Source organism: Athene cunicularia, assembly GCF_003259725.1.
Source record: "Athene cunicularia isolate RWA chromosome 1 unlocalized genomic scaffold, athCun1 chr1_part2, whole genome shotgun sequence".
NCBI lineage: Eukaryota > Metazoa > Chordata > Aves > Strigiformes > Strigidae > Athene > Athene cunicularia.
The window spans coordinates 12,182,271-12,207,448 of NW_020799092.1; the positions used below are offsets into that span (position 1 = coordinate 12,182,271).

At 37.9% G+C, this 25,178-nt stretch overlaps 1 protein-coding gene across 14 annotated transcripts in view; it reads right to left on the bottom strand.

The window, feature by feature from the left end:
* Positions 1 to 22,291, bottom strand: part of CACNA1C (calcium voltage-gated channel subunit alpha1 C) — a 444,106-nt gene extending 421,815 nt beyond the window's left edge. For 13 of the 14 annotated variants that reach the window (XM_026841183.1, XM_026841181.1, XM_026841182.1 and 10 more), the window contains exon 1: positions 14,609 to 14,631. The gene's annotated coding sequence lies outside the window, so the exon portion shown is untranslated. Of the gene's footprint in view, positions 1 to 14,608; positions 14,632 to 22,141 lie in introns of those variants that run through there. The other variant, XM_026841170.1, reaches the window with a different exon arrangement.
* Between the last annotated feature and the right edge of the window lie 2,887 nt (positions 22,292 to 25,178).

Here is a 25,178-nt window from a genome sequence, read left to right on the forward strand (position 1 = left end):
ATAAAAGGAAAGCCACATGGTCTACAGAGCTTATTCCTTCACAGGCTATGAAATCAGAGTTCAGTTTCAAAACACTGCAACTCAAGAGACTGTGTTTTCCCTTCCATCTGATCAGCAGCGACTATGCTTCAAAAAAAGTGTACATGCAAGGGACAGAGAGTAGAAACTCAGTAAAATAATTAGATCACTTTTTATTTTAAAGCAAACATGAAGTCTACTATTGACCACGTTCCACTTTAGCAATATACAGAAGACACAGAATACACATACAGAAATACAATGTTACTAAGTAAGTCAGATGGGGTCCTACCGGCTACTGGACAAAGCAAACAGAAGATTATGTGACACTGTTTTCCTTAAAATACCAGATGAAAGACATTCAAAACCAGAAAACTGGCAAACTGTTCTTGGACAGAAATAATTACCCAAGATGCATATTTCATAGCTGGATGTGCAGTGCCAAGATACCACAGCAATGACTGCACTACAAATGAATTAAAGCAGGTAGAATAAATACAATTACACTGACACAGAGAGTGAACAGGATATGTCTCTACCTAGAAAGCATTCAAGATTTTTAAATTCTTTTCACTGAAATGCAAGAAAGAACATGATAGAGTCAGATGTTATTTTATGTCAGGCACTGCCATAAGATTTCCAGGCTGTTAGAGTTTCATTGCATAGAAAGAAAAGCTTGTCTCTGCTCACTGAAAAACCTCCTAGTTACAAACCAGCCAAAGGAAGCTAGTGAGTAATATGACTCTCATATGTGAAAGGGAAAGCTGAAAAAAACAAGAAATGGGAAACAGTTAATTCATATCCCTCAGATTTCGAAACTGAAGAAAAAGAGCTTTCAGAATCACACAGGCTAAGCAGATTTCCTCGATGAAACAGGCAATCAACTGGCAGACAAACTTAGTTAGTTTTCTAAAACTAAGCAAATTGTACACAGCACTACTCATGGGATACATATTTATTTTCAGCATAGTTCCAGATGCAGTTTTTCTCTTTAGCATCTATTTGACCTCCCTAGCCTAAAGCATGCTGGAAAGAAAAATAAACGGAAAATTACTCTAATTATTCTCTAACTTCAGCTCTTCTTTAATACTGACCCATTAGTGTGAATAAGAAAGATGTTTGTGTTTTCCAGTAAAAGCAAACTTGCTGATCCATCGCCACCGTGTTCTTATCATGCTGACTAGACCATGCGGTCCTGAAAATAAACAGCTGCTGCATCTTAATGAAGACTTTTCTGCAATTTGGGAATGTGTCAAGCTTTTTCAATACTATTGCTTATAAGTTAGGTTTCACATGATGATCCAAGTCAATGCATTTTGACTTTGATGTGCCAGCGAAGTTAAAGATAGAACTTCCGGTGGTTTCATTGTTTTTACTTTGCCCATGATTACCAGTCCCATAATTCAAATTAATTTTGAAAGATGAGTCAGTAATGAGAGATTTATATTAACAAATATTACAGATATTGATTTCTGATAAGGATCTGTCTGTTTTATGAAGCTCAAAGGCTGCAGACTTTATCTGAACTAAATAACTAATGGCAGTGACAAATTACTTGATCTACGGTTTACAGAAATAAGCTTAAAGAGTGAAGCTCACACAACTTCACAGAAAGTACATTCCAGAGCTGAGCAAAATATTTTTAAAGACAGCACAGCCAAAATTTCAGGGAGAATGAAATTCTACCCTATAATCTAAATGCTTAGTGTTAATTCCTAGGAAGTAAGCAGAATACAATTCATACTGAAGTTGTGCGGCCCCATGTTAAATTTCACCTATGGCACTCATTTCTCCCCTACCACAAAACTTTGCTGTAACCTGAGAGCTGCAGTTAGTGGACTTGCTATTTTCATTTTGCGATGTAGCAGTTAAAATAATTCACTTGATTTCCCTCTACAAATAGTTTCACGATACATAAATCACTTTAATCATATTTGTTTATACTGTTATTAAGCTAGAAGTTGACCAGAACTGGGAAATGGATATTCAGCCCCCACCCAAATGCAGTAACTCCCTAAGCACTGTGATCCACAGCATCATCACTCTGCTAATCCCTACCATCCTTTAGCAAGAATTTGTACTGTTGACTATGTCCAGCTGGTGCACAAAACTCAAGTACTTCTGTGCTATGGATCATGAGTTTAAGCATCTGAATAGTAATTATACAGATAAGTCCACATAAGTGAACAAATTTGATTACAAAGTCTTTGAGGACAGACTCATTTCTGCACAAATGCAAAGTTGCAGAATATCTTCAAATGCAGAAACAACACAAATACAGGTCTCAAAAATCAGAGATAAGCCAGAAAAGTAACAGTTAAGGTTGCCACTCAGGAAATGAACCATGTTGCACAAAATACCTGACATTGTAAGCTTACAATTAAGTCACCCAAACTGTCATCACCAAGCCAATGGTCATCACCAAACCCACTAATATAGAGTGATGACCATTAATACCTTTATAGGTGCTATTTGCATTCTAATAACATCGACCATGCCACCTATTAACTATGTCAAAAGCATCATTTAAAAAACCAAACAACTAAGTGACCATTCTGTATGCAAAGCAGACAAGTTAATGACACAATGGAATTGCAACTTCTGTTTCTTGACTTCATCTAGTTAGCCACACATTTATCTTAGGGGAATTTTGCTTAGATTAATTCTTTAAATGAAAATACAGCTATGCTGATGTGGAGTGCCAGCATTCTTATTTTTTTCCATCACTTTAAAAACATCAGAATCCAAAAAATGTAAACCTTGAAACGGTGTTGCACAAGTGTATTTTTCTCCAAAGTAGATAAGAGATGGGTACATTAAAAGACAAAACTGTTTAAATCACAATGTCTTAACACTGTAAGTAAGCAAACAGAAGGTAGGAAACCGGTCACACTACTAAAATCATGTGTAAGACCAATACAAGCACACAGGAAAAAGTTATAAAAGACTGAAGTGAGAGGTGCCTAACAAGAAACATCAAGAATAACACACACACAAAAAAAAAAAGTCAGTGTATGATATCATCTGTTAATAAGAGGAAGAATGTGGAAAACATTGATCCATTAACCAATGGAAAAATAAGAGCATTTGATAGATGTAAGTGTAAGAAGGCTTAAGTGTTACATGACCTTTTTGCCTCAATTTTTACTAAAGAAAAATCCATCAAGAGCAGGTGACTAGCACAATTAATCCCCCAAACAGGTATCATTTCCAACTAGAAAAGGCAAACAGCAAGTTAGAAAGTACTTAGATAATGTTCATGGTTTCAGCTATACTTAGATAGCACACCCTAGAATACTCTAGAATATTTAAAGAGCTTTCTGAATTAATGTCAAAACTGTTAGCTGCTGGTTTGAACTCATAAAAGACAGGAGAGACCTCAGAGGACTCCTTCCAGAACTGGGTAATAGAATTCACAGGCAAGATAGAAGCAGTAGGTGCCATGTCTCCTGAGTATTAATTGTTTTATGAGGTCTTGTATCACAATTTCACAAGGATTATAAGGACATATGAGTAAGAAAAAAAAATGTTATGAGTATGAAACCAGTGGATGCCTGAGAGCAGTTATCACTGGTACAACTGCCTAAATTGAAGGATGTGTCATATGGAGGTATCCGAGTAACTGTCCTAGATCTGATTCTGTTCAGTGTTTTCATTAATGATCTGGATGATGAAATGGTGAATGGTGTTATTAAACAAGCAGGTAATATGACACTGGGAGGTAAAGCAAATACACTGAAGGACAGAATTTGAATTCAAAATGAACTTCATGAATTGGTGAAAAAGTCTTAAAAACAGAATGGAGTTCAGCAGGGACAAATGCAAAGTATTTAAGCAAAATGAATCATCTGCCAAAGTTATTTTCAAAAAAGCCTTGGGGGTTATACTAGATCCCCAACAGAACAGAAGTTGATATTGTTATACTGACTTCTTCCCACAAAATGCAGTCATTGCAATGTAGTATATAAACAGGGATAAAAATCTGTGTAGCACTACAAGTAATTCTCTTCAGCTCAGCACTGGCAGGGCTTCAGCTGAAATACAGTGGGCAATTTGAGGTTCTCCACTTCAGGAAAGATGTGGCTCAGTTCAGGCTGCCCAGAAGAGAACAAGGAGGTCAACCAAAGTCCAGAAAACTTGATCTATGATGCAAAGTGACAGAAATGGGAATGCCAGAACTTGGATTGCTGCTCCTGAGGAGATGAGAGGGAGGAAGGTGTAACAATCTTTAAGTCTGTGTGTATATATAAAATACATATATAATAAAATATATACACATCTGTATGGTTTTACTGTATATGTCTAGATATGTGTGTGTATTTTATTTCAGAAAACACAAAGGCAATATCTATCACTATACTCACACAATAAACAAGCAGAAGCAATGGCTTTTGCTATAAGAAAAATTCAGATATACCTTAGGAAAACACGTTCTAATTGTAGCGACAATGAGGCACACCTATTGACTTCCAGGATTGGTGGGAGTACCTCCCACCTCTAAGTCTTTTAGACCAGGCCAGAAAAACATTCCTGCAGAATCACATGCATGAAGAAAGATTTATAGTGAAAAGCAGTTTCTTTTGTTAGTCTAAAGCAAGTTTGACCTGAAGGAAGGCCTTTGCACAGAAATCTTATATATTTCTTCCATCCCTTAATATATCAAGAGATCCCTCCAAGTAAACCCTGCTTCACTCAAACCTTTAGATCATTACAGCATGGTGTGAGACTTCTACATGCATGCTCATCACTCCATGGGGGGGAAGGTGAAGGTCCTCAGTCGATTGACCTGGAACAATATTTCTTTGGTTTTAAAACCTCACTTTGCAAAATTTTTTTTTTTTTTTAAAAGTCTTTCAGTATCTCAGGACAGTAAGAACCAGCCATATCTAAAGTTTAAAATCTTGGAGTGAAATGAACACACTTATTTGTACAAAAAAACCCAGTCTTTTCTGTAAATCTTTATTAAATTTTCAGTTGACACCCCTGGAAATTTCCCTTAGTAAATGAATGCAGGACTGCACATACATAAAACTCACTTTCTTTAAAGCATGATTTAGACGTTTTTCCTTATTTGCCTTTTTTTTAAAAAAAAAAAAAAAAAGTTGACAAGACATTAATTTTCAGAGCTAACTGCTAAAGTGACACTAGTTTTTTCCAAAATGAAGATTTTTTTTGGAGGTAATTTGTAAACAGAGATAGGAGTTATAATGAAAGCTGGATTGCAACCTATGGCTTTTACTATAACAAAATTTATAATATACACATAAACTTCTAAACATCATGTCAGACTAAAACTCAGTGTGTAGTTGTTAGCTCAGATAAGAGAGTTAAAGAATTTTTTCCTGTAAATTGTTTTGGGTCTTCAGAACACACAGATAAAAGATACATGATTTAAGACAGTTCATTTTCTGAAGTTGAGACTAAACATTTTTTAAAAATCTAAACAAAAAAATCCTATTCAAGAACCATGCTTCATTTCCAACTAGAGCTTTGTTTTTCTTTACCTCCCCCCTCCAGAGGTTTTTCTGCTGATGCCATTAACATAAAATGATGCAACAAGGCACTAGCAATGTGAAAAAAACAAGTCCATTTAAAGAGAGCAAGTGCACAGGCTCCTCTCACTTCAAGTACTGAATGCCACCAAGTTAAATATTTATGCTTGAAAATTAACTACTGATACTACATGGTAAATTATCGTACCTTTACCAACACTATTTAGATTTTGAATTTTCTGAGAAAGGGACAGTCTTTTATTCTATATTGGTAGAACATCCAGCACAATGGATTCCTGGCTCATGAATAAGGCACAAGAAGAATGCAAGCAATAATAATTCCCTATCAACGCTGGAAAAAATCATGGGACAACTCTTCCCTTAAAATCACCACATAGACAGTTCTCTCCATGCAAAAAAATAATCTTGTTTCAAAGTATGTTGGAAACACATCGCTTCATGATAACTTCTTTCCTCCATATGCACTATCTTAGACATGCAAAAGAACTAGGCACCGAGATAGAAATTTCTAACTCACTTACTTTTCTCTTTGAAAATAAATTAACACAATTCAGGTGTTTGGAGTAGGGCTTTTTTTTGTTTGTTTTAAGGCTTTTTTATTTTTTTTAAGTGGGGGATGTCTGGGTTGCATTGTTGGGGTTTTCTTTAACAAAAGACACAATCCTGTACTTGTAGTAAAAGCAAATTATATTCTTATTTGCTGACAAATTTGGTTTTTTACAGCTCGGTCTACAACAACATAGTTATGTTGTGATAATGAAGTCTCCCACAGAACGCAAAGCACAAAGGCACTTCTAACAGTAAGTGGAATATAAATTAAAAGCCAAGGTTCCTCACTTGAGACCATTTTAGATGCACATCTCATGGTACTGTGGATTAATACATCTTTTAAAGTATTTTAGGGTACCTATCAGTACAAAAAGCTTTGCAGTAACATGCATACACACCATGGCGAGCTTCTTGGAACAACGTTCTTCTTGGACAAACTCCAGTGACAGATCCTCAAACGGAGGCACAAAGAAAGAGTTTTCTTGATTAAATATATGTTTTTGCACCATTCATCTAAATTAATGTTACCATCATTAAGGATCCTGGGATCAAGCACATCTTTGGTAAAACTTCCTTGACTTCAGCAAAATTCCTCTGGAGATTAACTGGAATTCAATAGATTTGATTTTTCTGACAAATTTGTCAACTTAACTGCACATCATTTTCTTACTGGTGAATGATTACACTTCACTTTGAGTAACCTAAGTGTAACTTCTTTACAGGAATGAAGCTCTTACAAATCTAAAATAATCTTTACTGTATTAGATGGTCTTCAGATTCTCTCTCTCCTGAAAATGCAGAGTGGGATAGAAATAAATACACAAACCTGTTAATGTGATTGGCCTCACCCTACCCAAACAATTTTAAAACAGGGATCTTGTCTAATCTCCCTCTATAGTCAGTGCAGAGCACCATTTGTTCCATTCTTAAAACAGATGTCTGAAATACAAGTGAAACCAGCTGCTGGAAGTTCCAATCTCTCTTCAGATTGTACAGAAGTAATCTAAAACAAATTTAATTGCACATCAAATTTAAGTGCATTAAATGAGATTAAATGACTCCCACTTACGTGTGGGGAGTACATGCATGCACATGTGTTTGTGCACAAGGTACAGAGCAACTCTGTAGCTGCTTTCGGCCCAACACAGGACAAAACTTGGAAAATATGTAAAAATGTATGATATCTAAATCATTTAAATCCTGCAATTGCAATGATTCTTCACCCTAGAAAAATCAATCACCAATCACAATTCTTCCACAACTCATAGTATTCTCAGTCCAGAAATAGCAGTCTGTTCCCAGTTACATCAGGTAGATGATGACTAAAAAGAAGAAATCTCTATATAGGTCTGTGTCTGAGTTACAGACAATAGGCATTTCAGTAAAGACAGACACACACACACAAAACAACAAAGGAAAACAAAAAACCCCTTTAGTATCCAGATCTAAGTGGAGGTCAGCCCTGATAAACATTACACAGTACAAATTCTTACAGGCTGTTTTTTGCTTCTTCTTGCTGTTTATGGGGTCAGGGTTCAGCTGCACAAATCTAGACAGCAGGCAGAGTTTGTTGGAAAGAACTTTGCAAGTGTGTAAGAGGAGAGTGTCTATCTACCTATACAAGCCGTAAGTACTCTCTGCCAGCCTTCCCTCACAGTAGCTATACCCACATCAGGAAGCCATTCATCCACATCATCACACAATAATGTAGGTTGAAAGGGACCTCTGAAGGTCATCTGGTCCACATTTCTCCTCCTTTTTAGCTCCCTTATTCAAAGCAGTCAAATTTCATCAGCCCCCTTGGCTATGCAGCACCATACTTTTCACCACTACTACTATGAGTCCATGGGTAGGGTTGCAAGAACTGACCACAGTAGGCACCCAGATCAAAGGTTCATTCAAGTACTGGGCATACAACTTGAGAGAATAGTATATACCTAACTTTATGAGGTATCTACTATCTTACACTTTGTGAAAAACAGACATTTTTAAGTGTAAATTATATCATTAGCACCCACACAAAAGTCACCTAAGAACTATTTGTTGCTTCTCAGAAAGGCAAAACTTAGAGTTTATTTTAAATTGTATTTACCTAGTTTTAGATTATGCATGCAATATCCTAATAAATTAAAGATGCACTCCTTTCTTTAAATGCAGGCAGTTTCAAAGGAAAAGGTATTAAAAAATGTTTCAAGTGTCAAAACTGACTTTGATTTCAGCTATTAAACTTAGTGTTCTAAAAACCACATTTTTCTATTTTTAAAATTATTTTTTCCCCTGGTGCTTGAAGTAAAACCAACAAAACATCAGAAAAAGCAACTGAAGAAGAAAGTTTTGAAACAGACTATGCAAAAAGTTCTACCAAATCCTAAGAATATAAGCAAGTGAAAACAGGTAAATTAGGGTTTTCTCCTAATTTCAGTCATCGAATTAATGTTATCTTCTTTTTGAATAATTTTAAACAAAATAGAAGTATTCAAACAGGAGGGCTCTTTGTAACTTGGCACCATTAAGGTGCTAGAAAGAGATCATGCAAAAGATAGACAAATTTGAACTGGGAGAAGAAAAAAAAAATTCCGCCTCAGTCCATCTATTTCCTTTTATCCACAGAATCCCAAGAGGATGCTCCATACGCAACATGCTCTGCAAAGCAAGAAGGAAGCCATTGCACACCTCCATTAAAACAAACCCACAGAAAATTACTAACTGCATGAACATTAACCATGCTATACAAAGGAAAACTGGCTTGTTTCAATTTCAGGGTGATATTAAAAGGCAGTTTGAAAACAAAACAAAACAAAACAAAACCAACCAACCAAAAACCAGAACAAACATACTTAAACTAGAACTAGAGGCACTGCAATATTAACAGATTTAGCGTCATACTTTTGTAGTCACTTTGCATGAAAGAAAATAATTTTATTGAGTTATTTGGTATCTAAAGTAGTATGTTCTCTCTCTAACATGCAGACTTTAACATTTTTTATTTACTGGTATCCTCTTGGAGAACATTCCAAGTCTGAATATTAAGCATGTGCAATACCCAAATGCAAAACCAGGCACTCTTGACTTGCTCTGCTAAATAAGTCACTAAATCAGAAAATTGCAACTGTGCAAAAAGGGGTGGGGGGTAGAGGTGAATAAAATTAAAGGCTGGAAAAATTAACAAGAGGCAGCCTTTGTAAGCACCTGTATGAGAAAAAACAGCATCTGGCTTACATCTTAGGTTGAGCACTGCAACATGTAGCCCTGAAATAGTTCTTATGTCACTGGCTGTGACTGGTTAACAAACATTGTTAACCAGCTTCTCCGTGACCTTTTCTGCAGCAGATACAGACAAATGTTTGAGACAGTCTTTATGGATTCTTTCTAAAAATAAAAAATCCTGCTTATATAAAAGCAGATTCATTGATCATTATTGATTTTACATGTACCAGAGCAAAGGTAGCAAGAAGAGATGCACATCAGGTTTGTAAGGCACTTTGCTTAGAATTCAGTGGGCAGTATTTTACCACTGCCATTGATTTAGTGCTCTAGTCACAGCTCCATCTTTCTAGTAGTTTTAAGATTACAAGGCGGAGGCGAAAGCTGAGGTTTTTGTGTTCCTTTCTTGGGTTCTTCACTTTGGAGGATCAGCATCACAAAAGAGGCAAAAAATTTCCTTCAAACCATTTCCTCTGATAGCATCTGAACACTGGTCAAGAGATTCTGCATTTCTACTGCTCAAAAAAAAAAAAAAAAAAAAAGAACACAAAAACCCACAGATAAAAAGCCAAAACATCCAGCCTATTTACAAGGAGCGAGCATCTCATTAACTCTGGAGCTTGCCGTGGATAGTGTGCCCTCCCTGTTTGGAGGCAGAGCACACATGCAAGTTAGCTCCTCTTGCATGACTGAGCTACTTTGTCGTGTGAGACAGTCGGCCTGCTCTAATGGTCAGAGCGAACCAACACACAGACAACATGGACCTCAGTGACTTTCAACATATGTGTGAGCCTAAAAAGTCCAGGAACCATAGCTGTACAGAGCATTACTATGCAACACAACAGCTCAGGTCTTGGTTCTAGAATCCACACGTCAAAAAGATTAATAAAATAGTTTAAAGACCTGAGAAAAAGAGGTACAAAAAATATAGAGTGGGATAATACCTTACAATGAGAGACTAAAGAGATCTAAATAATTTAGTCTTAGATAAGAGACAGTTAAAAAAAATATTGATCAGAAATTATCAGCATGAGCATGCAAAAGATTTTTGACACCACATGACCCTTTCAACTAACTGGAGTAACCCTTATACAATTAAATATTTGGTAGCTGTAACTAAGCAAACTCAGATGTCTAATAACAAATGCATTGCTAACAACGAGGAAGCCTAACCAGTGGAAAACTTAACAGTAAAATGTCAAGGGTCACTCCATCTCCACAGGTCAGGCCTGGGTATTTTTCTAGTGTCTCTTTCTGTGCTCAAATAGCAGGATTCAGAAACTGCTGGGGGAGACCCTTCAGCTTAACGTCCTCAAAAATCTATTATCACAGTCAGCCCAAGGACAGTAGGAAACACAAAGCTATTATGATATTTAAAATGCATCAACTGGAAATTTCTCTGTAAAATGGTATGTTTTACAACATATTGAGGCCAGTAGTGAGATAAATGCAACATTTTTCAGACAGAGACTGGGCATCCCCATTGTTGTCCTTATTTCAATTTATTTGCAGCACAATAGCTTAATCAGCAAAGTGGTGTTGCAAAACCAGTTATGTTATTTTAAGTAAATTACTCCCACTTAAATCTATACATTTCCTGAAACACTCTCTTGTCTCAAGTTTTGAGTCATTGTATCGTTACCAGGCACTGGCAATAAAAGAACATTCAAAAGCAAATGGTGAAATGATGACAGAAAGCATCACAGACAACCCTATACAAAATTACAGAGTAGCTTTCTACAGAGGTATAGCATATGTTTGTGATTTATATAGAAAGTTTAAACTAGAAGTCACTGATGGGAAATACTACATTTTTAAAGTTGTTATTTCATTAACAATTCTGCTTACTTCCTATTTTCAAAATTCAATTTTCAAATTTGAGTTCAAAAAGTATAATTATTTTATCAGCCCCTCAAAAGAAGGGCAGGTATCACTTTGAACTGGTCTACTCCATCGCAGATGACAATTTCTGTGAGCAGAATTTCTTGTTGATGCTCCTCAGGAAGCTATAATAGTTGCTTCACTTATCGTAGCTGCCATAGCCCAGCCTTTCTTCCAGGACACAGCAGGTGTTCTGTCACTATACAGCCTATGCAAAGGGCAGCAAGATAGAGTCAAGACTATAAATGCTGGAAAAAGAGGCTCTGAAGATATAATAGGATGATACGTAAAGACTTCACATATCCCTGCCTGTGGCAGTGAGAGGAAGAAATTTTGAAGTGATACATGTTCTCTGAGATAATATAGTATTATAAAGATATAAAGAAAGTGTGTGTGCCACCCTTTATTTACAATGATAAAAACTTGCCCTGACAAGACAGGTTAACCTTTTCTCCTGACGTCACCAGAATGAAATACCTTTCTATTCCTCCTCTGGCTGCATCCTGAAGGGACAAGGGCCCTCCCTCTGGCTGAAATTACAGATCCTGCACTTGGTACTCTAGGCTCTGGCAGGCAGAAGCCTATTAGCCAGCACATCCAAAGTTGAACAAAATTGCCAAGTTAACAAGACCAAATCAATTTTGCACCTCATTTATCTTCTCTTTGGGACCCTGTTACTATGTAAGTTTACAATTATTCCAAAATGGCACTTTCAAAACAGGCATGATGTATTTGTTCACCCAAAAGCACAAAACACACAAACCGAAGAGTTACTGCAGAATGCTCTCTCCACATTGCTATTGCCTAACTGATCTTTCCTTGTAAATTTTGTACATTCCAGCCAGCCTGGCTAACCACACTCACTAGCTAGGAGAAGCAGATTTAATTGATTACAGCACGGTTTTTCTGATTGCCCATTTTTCTGGCATGCTTGCCATCCCTCTCTGACACTGCCTGGAAAGCCCCATCTCCTTCCTAAAACTACCTATTTTGTATTCACAGTATTCACTGGTACTAAACATAGTCTTGGGAAAAATTAATTGTTCTCACCCCAGATGGAGACAGGGATACTCCTTAAGAAGCAGCTTCCCTAAATTTCCAACAGGGATTTTTCCAGAGTTATTGTCTTTCTTGTTATATATTTCTTTAACAATTTATTTTATGGGATGCATTCAGGCAGGAAGTATACATTTAATGTATTTGCATTCACACAGATCACCTGAAAGATAGGTGACTTACTAAAACTTATTATAGGCACATAACTCCTTTTCTCCCACTACAGTTTTATTGTTGACAACCAAAATTAGAAATCAACACACATGCAGAAGGTGGAATTCATTTCACTAGTCCTAGCAATCTAAAATCTAACATCTAGTCTAAATTAGTCATCAAAGCTTTAGCTACATAGCCAAGGCACAGTTAAGTACCTCAAAAAAAGCAGTCCATATCACCTATTTTAGATATCTATAAAGTTCTGTAGCCATGGCTGCCTTCCTCTCTGCTGACTACACATGAACTCCAGATGATTAGCTTCAACTACACAATTTAAACACCTACAGTGAGGTAAAATGAAATCTATGCCAAATGATTAGTTTTACTATATGAAGAATGACAATCTGAAAATATAGACCATTTCACTCTTATTTGATACTATTCTATTTCTTTCCAAATCTTTCATAACACAGCTAGATCCTTCCAATCATAGTCACTTATCCACTCTGGTCCACTAAGCAAATTATACTTTTGCCTATATATATACAGTCATGTAGGCACAGTGCAACTGCAGACATCTCTGAGACATTCTAATGGTTCCAGAGCATAGATAATTTTTTTTCCAACTATTTGAAAACAAAAATAAATATGCCCCATGATACACACACTGGAAGGATGGCAGATAAAACTAGAAATGCCTGTGTATCTAGGTTGCTATTTAAACACTGCTGGTGCCTACTGATAAGTACGTGTGGAGTTGGGAGGAAGAAAGGCATAATTTTTCTTATCCATTAGCACCAAGTACACTGTGCACACACCACATACTATCATGTGCAGTCCCCAGAAAGATACCAGACAGCAATCCCCTTTTCTATCAGATTCACATTTGATCATAGTAACATCTATATTCAAGAGAAGCACACTTCATCTCTGCAACTTACATCCAAGAGTGAAACCACACACACCCTGATGATAAAGTATCTGGTTCAAAATTCATACCAAGATCTCTGCACTGACTCCTCATAAACCTGTGGATCTCTGACCAAACCTGCCTGATAACTTGTTCCAGTTACCTAAGATACTGGTCTCCTTCCATAACCATTACATGTCTTAACTATAAAACTGCTGATCACCAGGGAAAGATTCTAAGTACAAAGAATAGAATCCTCTTTACTTATTAATATACAGCACTCACTTGCCAAAGTTAAGACTACTCAGAATACTTAATATTAGGGCTGAAGGCAGATGACTTGGTCCTGGCCTGGATAACTGAACAGGACATGGAAAACTACTGGATATGACATGAGAAATTACCAGACATGACAACAGACTGAGAGGCTGACAAGAGTTACAGGCAGCATTGTGAGGAAACGCCAGATTTCACCCACAGTTAAGGGGTAGTTGAGTCAGAGATGACCATACTTCACAGTTAGTTGAAAGGAAATACTGGAGTCCTGTTGGGAGTATTACAAGGCAAACAGTGCCCAGGTAATTGTGTCAGTAATGCCATATAAAGCCAGATTACTGAGTACCAGATTCAGAAACACTAAATTTGGGCATGAATGTAGAAAGCTGGGACCAGTGGGGGAAAAAAATAACTGGGGTACGTTGTTTTTTCTGGAGAAGATTGGACAGAGAAAGGGAGCACAAAGGCAGAGAAAAGGAGAGTCAGCAGAACTGAAAAGGGATAATGCAAATTATGGGACAACAGTTGTATAGGAGTACCCATCAGGATACCTGCACTTGATCACCACAGCTGGACCAGTACAACAAACCAACCTGTTGCTCTGACCATACCACACGATTCAAACCTGCTTGAGCAGTCAGGAGGAGCAGGGCAGGAGTTACTCTCCCTGGTTTGCACCCAGACAGATGGATGAAGCATCCCAGTATTGACATGTCTGTTACAGGCTTGATGACATCAGTAACTACACACCATTTCATAACACTCATCCTCTTAAAATTAATTGCCATGTTAGTTCCTTTGCCTGTACCTCCCAGAGTAATATCTTCACATAAGCACACACTAAATAGTTAATGAAGAAAATTAATTTTCCAAGCCTATTGACCTGGCGTGTTGGGAAGAGCAATAAAGTATTTAACACTAGAAGACGTTCATACTACAAGGATCATAACCATGTTAACAAATCAGAACATAGGTGGATAACTTCAAGAGAAAACATTTCTTGCCAGTCTTCCAAAAGGAAAGAAATATAGCCTTTGTGGAGGTATGATGGACTTTCTGGAAGTCTACATCCTAACACAAAAATAAATTAAAATACAGTCTGATCCTCTAAATGTCCATACACTAGTCTTTACATTAATCTCCCAAATAGCACCTGACAATCTGTCAAATCTCTCTGTTCTGTGTTTTGTAGCTGCAGAATCAGGTTTAGATACTTTCTATTGCTGTTATTAAAACAACTAGCTACATGAACTACAGGTTTAAATCCTAAGATGACAAGTAGGGCTTTCCATCTTCTACAGTAATTCTACCTTTAAATAATAATTTAAAATAGTATTTCAACACTGACATAGGGAGACAAGTAATAAAATTCACAAATATATTAAGCCATCTGGATGAGCTTACATCATATTCTTTCTGAAGTATCTAAACACTGCAGATATACGCTATAAGAATAAATCTCCTACTCTCTAATAGTTGTAGAATTGGCTCTATATAGGGTTTCCCAATCTATATTTCTTGTACATAATGCATCCTCTGGCCTTACAGCATGCAGGCAACATTCAGTCAAACCTAGCGCTGTATTCTACGCACTAATGTTGTCCATGAAAAGTCACCTTAAAGCACATCATACAAAATCTCAAAAAGGCATACCCCAAAATAAAAGTAAAAAGTGTTCTGCTGAAGTAAGAGCAAAATCAAAGCAACCAAAGTTCTGAACAAGAATACTAAGTACTAGAAAAATAAATGTAAAACTGCTGACCCATATATACCATAAAATTCAAACAAAAACTTATTTCAATACAAGCTTTGCATTAAGACAGCAGTATACATGTTCTAGTCAAATAACTGTTGACAGAAATACCCTTAAGTTGTGTAACTCACAAATTAAAAGCACTTTAAGAAGATATCTAAGCATAATGTTCATAGGAAGCAACAGAAGTTGCATTATCAGCATTAAAATATTTTTGCAGTGTTTTGTTGAATTATTTTTATTTTAAGATGTGATCCCTTTTAAAGTGCTTCAGGTTTGACCATGTGTCAAGATACTTTCCTGGAGATTCTGCCAAGCACCTGTAGAGCTCCTTGCTTAAGTTTTCTGAAGCTTGCTATCTGACCCTTTCTTTTTTTTTTTTTTTTAATTTTAAAACACTTTAGCTGTTTTTAGGAACTGCCAACAAGTACCTCTAGTTATTTTCTGACTGACTTCCTGGCATGCATAACAGCTTTTATCACTGCATGCAAATTAGAACACAAGCTTTCATCTCTCATGATCTTTCTTGACACCCTTTGCCTTAAAGCAGATAAAAGCCTTCAAGTCATGTTCATCGTAATCTTTCACTCTCTGACTTTTGCTATAATGGCCAAATTGACAAGAGATACTCTCTTTATTCCAGTCACCACTATGTCATTGCATTTGCTTTCAAACCCAAAATTAAAATTAGACAATAACTCTTTTGGGTCATAATGTAAATTTTAACAATTTTTTAAAAAAATAAGAATGAAGCTTCAATATAGTCTCTCATGAACTTCCCATGAATTCTGGTTTCCTCCATTTCTGATTTAAACAATAATCATCATTACATTTAACAAATAACAAACAACTCTCTTCAAAGAAAACCGTAAAGAAATGTGTTTCAGAGTTCAGGAGTGCACTGCTACATACAAGACTAACACATCCAAAATACCTGCTAACAAACATGTAACAGTCACAAGATTTGTGCAATTGAGCCAAAACAGTGAGAATGTGACTAATAAAAGATAGAAATATAATATGCCATTCACTGATTCAGTTCAGTTTTGATACTGCCTGCATCAAATCTATCTGATCTCTGCAAATCTCAGTTTTTTCACTTAAAATTTTCGTTTAGGTGAAAGCGATGTAAAAATATGATAGAATCCACTCCTGCCTGTTGCCCTTGAATACAGTCATACAAAAGTTCCATTCAGACCACAATTAAACCTCATCACATTCAATTTTCACTCTATAAATGCATTTTACTTCTCTCTAAAGACACTATTTCAAATTTAAATGACACCTGAAAACACTCTGTGCATCTATACAATTTATAAATCAGGAATAATAAGTGATTTAAGTATTGTATGGGACTTTCAGCACACAGGTGAAGCTTTTCTCCCTGCACATAAGTCTATTTGTTTACAAGTCAGGGAAGTAATGAATACTATGGATTTCCTCTGTTTTCTTAATGGGATTTGGGTTTATCTGACTTAATTTGCTAACTTTGCTGTCAATGTGTTAAATTAATCACAAGGAAAACAGACCACTTCATACTTAACTAAATCTAAACTTCTAATATTTACATATAAGGTCTGCATGCAAAACGTTATTTTGTGAACTATATGAAAGCTGCAAGATAAAAAACACAGCGAAGTTTGGCATTTCATATCAGTCTTAACTTTCAGCTTTCTGATATTTGTCAATCTGTATCAGACTTGAAGTTCAGCATAAATACACTGTGCAGTGATTTAAGTGCAATAATTTATTTTTCCCCTATCTTCAACAACCATCAGTTTTAATTCCCAAATTCACCTGGATTCAAGTGCTTCTCACACAGTGCTCTATTGCGTTTCTGTATCTAAAATTAATGAACTGTACTACTAACAGCTATATCATACAAGTTTCAAGAGACACCAGTAATTTTTTTTGTGTATTTAAAAGATTATTTCATCTGACAAAAAGTGCTGGAGGAACATCTGATGTATCAAAAATACATATTAAATTTCAAAAACTCGTCTTAAGGGATCTTAAGAAGTCTTACATCTAGACAGCCATATATAAAGAATGGAATTATCTTTTTCTCCTTTGGAATAAAGAATACGAAATCTGATCAGTAACATGAATTTGTTCCTACAGTGCCTTTAGGAAGAAATGTTGAGTTAATTACTCAATTAGAGCATATTTACTTTGTAATTATAATGTCATGTTCAGTCGTATGTAATTGTTTTTTCCAAAATACCCAAAGGCAACCATCCACATCATGGGCTAAAAACCTGAAAAATTTAAGATAAATAACTATTATCATTTAGAGAAGCATATTTTAAACATATGATAAAGCATCCTTTAAGGTTCGGTGGATCTCAGACAATATTTTCCTTAAAACAATTAACTCCTAAGGTTTATGTACAAGACACAAAGAGCTCCCATGGGATTAGCCAGAATTTCTAGTCTCATTTCTGGGTCTGGTTTGAAAACCATTAAGTCTCCAATCACCCTTAAGAATTACTTTATTTTAATCTTCTCTCTTTGATAAAAGCAGCAATTTTTTCCTGTGCTAAGTTAGATGGTGCCCAGCTCAGGAGACTGATGAATCTCATAGATTTCTTTTATTTCCTTACAGGTACCAGATTAAATAACTTTTTTTTTTTTCCCCTTTTTCTCCACAGACAAGGCTTTAACTGGTACTCTGATAACTCCTCCCAGCTGTTGAAGGAGATTCAACTTCCTGGTCTCGTTTCATGGATTCTGAATGTTTTGCCTCGTGAGACAGCCACCAATATTTAGCATTTAATATCGGGGACTAAAAAAACTGCACATACAAAGGAAAAAAATAAAATTACAGAAGTCCCCTACAAATCCACAGTCTTAGCATTCTTGTATAAGCTTTTAACATTCCATAGAACATCCATTAACAATTATCTCAGTTTTGTTTAGTCACTAAGGGTAAAGGAATCTAAATTAAAGTTAGGACCCCAGTCCTGCTTGGATTCAAGCCCTATAGTCATCACTTCCATGGTGAATTTTTGTGTGGGTATCCCAACAGTAAGTAATTAGATTCAGCTATATGTTTGTAAATTATAGCAGGATTCATCTATTGACCTGATATGTTAACATGTACTGGAATATTAAAGTGAGCTGCTCATAGACTTCTACTACCTCATGTATCAAGAGCCTTATATGTTCTCTGTCTCTAGCCACAATTCTGCATGAAAGCTACCGTAGTACAGTGCAGGAAAACAACCCACTTACAAACTCAGTGTGTCTATCAGAGCAATTGAGACTCCAGGCTTCTCTCACATCATCTATAAGCTATGATAAGATTTAAAAAAAAAAACAAGTTACTCTGAAACTGGTGTGAGGCATTGAGGCAACAGTCCCTCATGTCCTTCATCTGATGGAGGCCAACAAATGGGCACTATATGTGTGATTAAACACAGAAACATGTTTGCAATTTAGCTATTGGTTGACATATGTAAATTAGCTCTACATCTTAAGATATAGATTTAAATATACTGAGTATATACTAGGAAAAATGTGTTGTGTCTTTTTTTGTTGTTTTTTACCATGAGGGTAGTTAAATACTGCAACAGGCTGCCCAGTGAGTTTGTGGAAGCTCTGTCCTTGGAGACATTCAAGATTTAACTGAACATGGTCCTGAGCAACCTCACCCAAGTAGACCAGTTTTGAGCAGGGTGTTGAACTACCTGACCTCTTCAGGTCCATCCCACATTATGATTTTATTTAACCCCCACTCCTTAGAAATGCAATTCTTTGCAGTGAAACCAGTACAAGTGAGAGCACTGTCTCCCAGAACTATCCTTTCTGGGAAAGATGCCTGGAAGGTGAAATACAGAGCAGACCAGCTTCAAAATCATCATCAGTGGGCTCCCCTCAATCTAAGCTTCTCCTGAGCACGAACCATGCTAATAAAGTCGGCTGTAGATCACAATAATTCAACCCTGATATGTGGACAACTGCCAATATGGCAAAATAAAGACAAAATGTGATGCCGTCAAATTTTCTGTCACCTTCTAAGACAGATATTAATCTTTTCTCCTTCCCTCCCTCCCCCACCCCTGGACTATCAAATTCAACAATACAAACCATACAATCTCTAATGTTATACTTAGGTTTCTGGGAGATAGTCAGCAAGGTCTTTTGTTCTGGAAATCTCTATACGCGGTAAAGAGACACCTGTGACTTGTCCAGTTGAAAGAGAGCTACCCTGAATCCTTCTCGAGTTCTTAATGAAGTTTTTATCACACTCATCACTATGTCCCATCCATGAAAACTGACAGAAACTCTTTCAAGGACTCTCTCAAAGATTTATATATACTATAGAGTACACCTTGATTTATTCCACAACAACCTTGCAATAGCAACAGGTGCTCTTGTGATCATATAACTTCATCACTGTATTTCAGAGCTCCCAGCAGGACTACTCTACCACCTAGAACGACACCTGCTTTCTGGCAGAAGCGCCATAAGCCCATCACCATGCTCTTTGCACAGAAGGCTGACTGTGACTTCCTCTCCCATAAGAAAAAAAGGGAAGAAGGAAAAAAAAAAAATACTCAGGTAGCTTAAATGCACAACAATAGTTTTACTCCAATAAAGTTATCTTAAAATTATTTTTTTTAACTTCCATTGGTAAAATTACAAGAAAAAAAAATGCAATTTTATGTTAAGTAATAGATGAACTATGTCAAAAGGAAAAGTATTCAGTGGTAACCTATATGTCTGAATGCTTAATATTGTCTTTTTTCTTGAAATTAATGATGCCAAAATGCAGTAGTAAACATTTTAATTAATATACTTTCTCTCAAATTATCTCATCCTCATTATCTAAATAAAAAACAGTGTTTCAGATAAATGATTGACTCAAAAAATATATTGGATTTGTCTACAGTCTTAAAAAAAGATAAGCAATTGTACCATTTAATAACATTAAGGCTTGTAAAGCATATATCTGCCAATGGCAAAAGCTTTCCTCAGTGTTGATCTGATTTGTTGTTTTCAATAATTTAAGAGAGACTTTTACTGCACAGTCACATCTGTTATGTTGGTTGATAGACAATAAATTTAGAGAACATTTGCTCAGATCTTGTATTTGTTGTTCCTGAACTTCAGTTTGTCTGTCCCTTGAATTAATTTCCAGAAAGGGTTAAACAAGACAGTTCCTAACTAGTCAAACAGTGTCTATTCACACATGTGCACACACACAAAAAGTAAATTTAAGAGTGATTGCCATTCAGGTGAATCCTATTTTAAGCATGGATGTAGACCCATTTTCCACAAAACTGAAAGAGAGTAAGACAGCTCTAACCATACATGACAATATTGCTGCTATATGACATGTTCTTTAAAGTGTTTTGAGAAAACAAGCCAAAAATATAAGGACAAAGAATTCAAAGTAAATATTTCAGTAGGATAAATCAATTCCACATGGAAAGGGTGGGTCACATCTGCTGCAGTGATTTACACATATGTAGCCCCAAAACCATACTTGATCACAAAGCTGAGATGCAACCAAGAGTGGGTTCAAAAGGGTGTCTTGGCTGCAGAGAGCGCACGAGTTAGGTCTTCACAAGTAAGTGTTTGTGGTGGCAGAAACTCAGACTTCAGGAAGAACCAATCAGCAAAAACACTGATGATGACCTAACCCAAACTGAAGATAATTTCAAACAAAATCTTTCAAAAGTATATACTTTAAATTCCACACCTTTAGCAAGATACTTAAATACTCCTTTTAAGGATAGGAAATGGTTGAAAACACTTAAATAGTTTTTGGAAGACCCTAGTGGCAACTTTCACAAGCAAATGCAGTGCACTGTATTATGCAGAAAGTTTAGGTAGTTTAACGTTATATTAAATATTGTTATATTACACTGATATTTCATATTACATTGAATTAAATGCTTAACACTGAATGTAGAAAATCATACTTTATACATACAAACATTTATTGCTAAGTAAGTGGGGGTTGGAATTTTAGTGCTGCATTTTAAAACAGTGGTTCAGCTTTTTTTCCCCAAAAATCTTGAATATAAGCTGTTTCAAACCACTTAGAGGTATTCTTTATGCCCCACAACTAATGCCTATTCTGACAAACCATTACAGCAAAATGAGAGCACAATAACAAATACTCAAAGATGAAGAGTCAGTTTGCTAATCTGTTCAGTTTGTCACCATGGAAAGAGCATGGTTTCTCCTACATATGAAAGCATTTCCCCCCCAAAATTGCAGGAAATAAAATTGGCATTCTGAAAATAGAGCAGAAAATTAAAGAAAACAGCCAATAAATTCTAGTCTGTATCTCCAATGGTTTTGTCTTGTAGCACAACATGAGACAGATTTCAACCCCTCGACTGAAATCAGCTGTGAAGTGTACACAATCATCTCTGCATTTATACCTGCAAAGTTAAGGGCGATATTTGTGGGTTTGACCCTCACTTCAGGTCAGAAAATGCATTAGGGACTACGCTTGTGACTCGACCCTCTCACTATCAGCAGGCTTCAGAGAAATAGATACACTAATTAGATCCTAATTTAACAGATTCAAAAGATACAAGGACTATGAAAAGAGTGTCTTACAGGGAAAGATTTCAAGAACAGAGTATGTGTGGGTTAGGAAATGAGGTTGCAAGAAGACCTAATTATGGTTGACAAATACCTGAGGGGGTTCTCTTTTACAAGCAGCAGGTAGAAATCTGTTCAAAATACTCAAGAAGGACAAAGCCCAAAGGCATTATCTTAAATTGAAGGAAGGGTAGTTTCAGACATGGTATCTCAGAAATGGCTTTCACTCAGAGGATCATTACTATGGAATAAATGACCTACCAGGGGTTTTTCAATCCTAATGAATTTTATTCCGGGATAGACGCGTATCTATCAGTGCTGCATCTGGCCTTTCCTCCTGAAAAGCAGGGGATGGATGAAGCAGACCTAGAGGTGTCTTCTGCCAAACCGCCGCCACGACTCCGGGCTCCGCGGCCCTGTAGTGCCACCTCCTGGGGGAGGCAGCACCGGGACCCCCACCGCTCTCCCGCCCACTTACCTCCACCTCATCCCTAGAGCCGAAAGACACAGCAAAACTACTGGCTTTGGTTCATTTCCTGGCTGGTCACCAAACCTCGCCAGGAGAGATCCCACCGAAACGCAGAATTGCAAGTAGAGAAATTTACCTAGATGCTTAAACTACGCTTGAGATTCAAACTTGCAACACCAGAGGCCAGGTTGATTCATTCTAGTCCCGCCCTTAAGGGGCCTGTAAAACGTGGGTCTGAAAACTGATTTTCCATCTTACGAGAGCAAGTTTTCAAAATATTATGAGGGAACTCATTAAAGATGCCCATCTAGGATTCCACCTAGTCCCGCATGTGCATTAAATGTTACGTAGCTAGTCTTGAAAGCTTTTTCTGGTGCTTGTCAGGTGGGTTTTTAAGATTTTCTAGATAAACACATGCTCTATGGTAATAATGAATAATTAATTGGTATAAAAATATATTCCCTTGTGTAGCAAAAATAACGTTGAAAAGCATCTCAGCATCAACAAATAATACTATTAGCTCTCCTTTCTTTGTGCAGTAGGAAACCGCAACAAAAACACAGTAAACTCATTGTAACATCCAAAAAAAGGAGGAAATTCTTACTTTAGGGTGAAAGCTTTCAGTGTACAGCCATATTTAAATCATAAAACAGATATATTACAAACCTACCCCAAATAGCAGTGAAGAAGTCAACAAAGCACCTTCAAATACAATTCCTCTTCTCCACAGCCCTCACAATTTAACTAATGGCCTCTAACATACGTTATTTATTTTAAGTAAGCCACTATTACACCAGCTACCCTACGGCCCAGGCTCCCGAGCATGAGGCTGTTCAGGTAGGCTGATTAGGGGTTAACTGAGAACAGACATGCAGAAAGCAACTGCAGGCAGAGGCCTAGTCATGTCAGTCATATTTGAAGATGAGACATAAAAAAATTGTCTTGCATTGGTAGTACCTGAAACATTTACCTTCCTGCCAGTAACCAAGAAGGATAAAAGACTAAGGACTTATCCACTTCAATCTGCCCTCTTGTAAACAAGGAGCGGACTAGAATCACAGAGCTAGCTTGCCTTCTACTCATCTTTTTTTTTTTTTTTAATCTCTACCTTGCAACTGGGAAACTGGTTGCTTTAATTACTCCATTCCACATTGTGACTGGTTTGCTCCCATCTCCTTACCACCAGGTTTTCTGATCAATTTAACCTTTCAGGGCCTGTTTGCACAAAATAAAAATAGATTGTAAATAAATGACAGCCCAAACGCTATCAGGAAGAGAACTTTCTTCCACCTGGCTGATTTTCTGTTTGCTTTAGAAGTTGCTCTTTCACCTGGGAGTAATGACAGTCCACATCAAGAGACAGATGCAAAACTGTTCCTCCAATTATATAATCACTGCAGCTGATAAGGAGGGAACTGGATTTAGGTTGCCATAGTGTTGGCATATTGCTATGGAGGCTGAGATCTTCGTCCACTTTATCAGCCCTGGTCCAGGAAGAGCAGCCCAATAATGCCTGCTGGATGCATGTGCTGTGGACTCACTCCCACTTGGAAGGAGCACTCTGAGTCAGGGGCTGCTTCCTTTTCCCTCCCACCTCGTTTTGATAGAGTGACTAGAGGTGGGGGTGCAGGGTTGGGTCTTATTTTCTCCTTTTTAATCTGAATTTAATTGGAAGGAGGGTGGTGTTCTCTCTGAAACCCACCACCCCTCCACCATTAAGGGCTGCCACAGCCCTTATGCACTTCCCCAGCTGCACCCTCGCCCCCCCCTGCAAGGGGCTCAGGGGTAGGGGCTATCCGGGGAGCTCCCCGGGGGTAGGGGTCCTCGCTGAGCCGCTGGCTGCCCCCCGCCCGGGCACCCTCGCACCCAGAGCAGGTGTTGAATCGCAGCGGGCGGGGCACTTCTGCAGGCGGGCAAGTTGGCCCCGGCCGAGGGAGGGGCAACCCCAGAGAGCAAGTGGGGGGGGGGCGAAGGAGGCGATGAGGGAGAAGTTGGCCGCGGCTGGGGGCTTCTGCTGGTAAGAGAGAGCGAGCCCGGCATTGCTCCTCTCTCGCCGAGGGGAGGAAATGGCTCTGCCAGCTCTGCAATACCGACGTGTGTGTGCAGCCGGGGCTGGTGGGGAAGGGAGAGGAGGGGAGGGGGTGACAGCATGCAGGTAACAGGATAAAAATAACTTCAGGAACGGCAGATCGGGGTTGGGCGGGGGAAGGGGAGGCCTCTGGAGTTTGGACAAACAAAGTTTTACTACAGGGAATAGCGGGGGACGTTTGCTAATGCCGAGGAGCAGCAGCACGGGTTGGGATCCATGATGCGGGCGATCCTGAGAGGATCTCAGCGAGAAATCACCGTCCCAAGTAAAAAACAACTTTAATTGTAATGCAGGCACTCCCCGGTGTCCCTCATCTCTCAGTATGTGTGCGTGTATGGTGTATAGATGTGTAAATAGATAATTCCCCCTTCCCCTCCCCTTTCGTGTGAGAGATTAGAAATAGCGTAAGAGAAGGGAAGGGCTCCTCTCCTGGTGTTTAGGAAGGCGTACCCAGATAGGGGTTAGAAGGACTGGGACCACATTAATTGGGAAAAAATCCCCTTATTCCGGCCGCACTGCGAGTTAATGTCCCTCTGATACGAAGGAGCGGGCTGCCCCGGGGCCCCGCTTCGCCCCCGGCCGCAGCGCGCAGCCCCTCGCCGGGCGCCCCTCCGCCTTAGGCGGCGACGACGGCGACTTAAAGCAACTTTTCTTCGCCTGGGGTTTCCTATGAAACACCCGTTCCCCGAGGGGCTGCGGGGGTCTCCCTGCAGCACACCCGGCCGAGGGCAGCCGTGTGC